Here is a 1,944-nt window from a genome sequence, read left to right as displayed (position 1 = left end):
TACTGTGCCGGACTTTTCAACTAAACAGACCATGGACTCATAGAGAAGAGGTTCCTGTCAATCATCACAGATAAATACATCACAGAGGAATTGAACGAATCGACCTCTGCTTGTTACCCCCATAGATGTTTTCATTGCTGTTTGTCTGGGAACCGATTTTCTTGAAACTTGGTGGGAGGGTGGGGTATAGGCCAAAGAAGAATCTCAAAACTATTGGAGTGGATTCCATTAAGGGGATCCAGGAATCTCTGTTGGATTTTAATGATTTTTTTTATGGAATAATGTATAGATTTTAATGGGGAAAAAAGCAGGTATATGTAGAATACGAATTCCCATGAAAAGGTGTAATTTTAAATAATAGTGTTTTTTCCTATGTGAACTCTTTGTCTTTGTTGGCCTTGCCTTTGCCAAACCGTCTGGTTTATTTGGAATGCTCCAGTTTCCCTTCCTGTGTAGCAAACTCTTTTGCTCTAGTTGAAACTTTTTGGAACCCATGTTTTATGGCTGAGTCAAGCTTTTGAGTCTGTGCCTTGTGGTTTTCAGCTGTGTGAACTCACTGATTGACCACTTTGTGTTGTTCATGGAAGTGAGGTAAAATTGCTCCATTAGCAGTTCTGGAAATGGTGACCCTGCTGTGGTTACTTTTATTTCTGCTTTAGAAATGCTTGCATTTCAATAAAAGTAGAGACTTCTAACGTTCTGTTTGTGGGAAAGTGTGAGTAATTCATGAGTCAGGGTTCAAACAAGTTTTAACTTTGGTACGAGTTGGACCCCACGGTGACACCTTATGATATATTAACAGATGAATATATATGCATTCTCAAATAGCACCTCCTGCCGATGCATGAATGGATAAATAATAAAGAGGTGGTTGGGTTAAGTGGCATTAAAAATGTGCACACTCATACATAGGGTGCTCAAAGCTTGGTCTTGGATTGCAATGAACCTTGATGGGGGGGCTGCTGAGTGAATATTTAATTCAATTCAAAGTCCTTCACCTTCTGATCCAGAGTTAGTTTAAGCTGCAATGATAAAGACAATAAAAAAGAATTGCAGGATTGAAGCTTTCTATTGGGTCTTAAAACATTAGTTGATGGGGGCCAGGCTGGGCCACAGATTTAGAGAAGGGTGGCACATTTAAATGTACAAAGTAGAAGGTTAAAAATGTTCGCCCTTGACTCTAGGTAATAATACATTTTACATTATTAATAACAAATATTTTAATCACCCCAAAAAGAAGGCAAATTAAACAATTAGCATAGACAAAGCTCCATCGTGTGAATAGCATGTCCTCAAGATTAGGTAATGTTATGTTAATACCTATAACTTAATTTTGGAGGCTCTGGTGGACTGTCACACTCACAAAACAAGTTGTTAGTGAGAGTGAATATAATTACTGTAAGAATAAATACACAAGATTATATTTCATCATATTTAGTTTTGAGGGAGCTGAGCTGTCAGAAAAATAACCTTCACTTTTTCCTGAACATTTGGGCATGAAACATTCATACTATGCACAGTGAAGATTGTCCTTTCTGCAGAGTTAGCAGGAGTTTAATAACATCAGTGTTCAACACTCTTACCTCATTAGTTTAATGTGTTAGCAGCACTAATTTCTTTTTTTTCTAATTGGCACAGAAGAGGGTGCAGGGAATATCCCTGTATGTGTAATTTAGTCTCCACCAATGTACTGCACATTGACAGATCGGCTTATCCATCCCTGGGATTACGGTACCAGTTCAAAATGACTTTCAAACTGAATTATACAGGTGCTTTAGAGAAACATATTATGAACATATGTACAATTAATAAAACGCCTCTTAAGATAAACAAATTTTTACAAGTAAGGAAAGTTTAAATTTTCTTCTCTAAGAATAAATGAACATTACACTAGTTTACCTTCCTACCTGACATTGCCTACCACCACAGTTTATATATGAAATA

Source organism: Limanda limanda, chromosome 9, assembly GCF_963576545.1.
Source record: "Limanda limanda chromosome 9, fLimLim1.1, whole genome shotgun sequence".
NCBI classification, from domain to species: Eukaryota; Metazoa; Chordata; class Actinopteri; order Pleuronectiformes; family Pleuronectidae; genus Limanda; species Limanda limanda.
Note: the sequence above shows the minus strand (reverse complement) of the source record.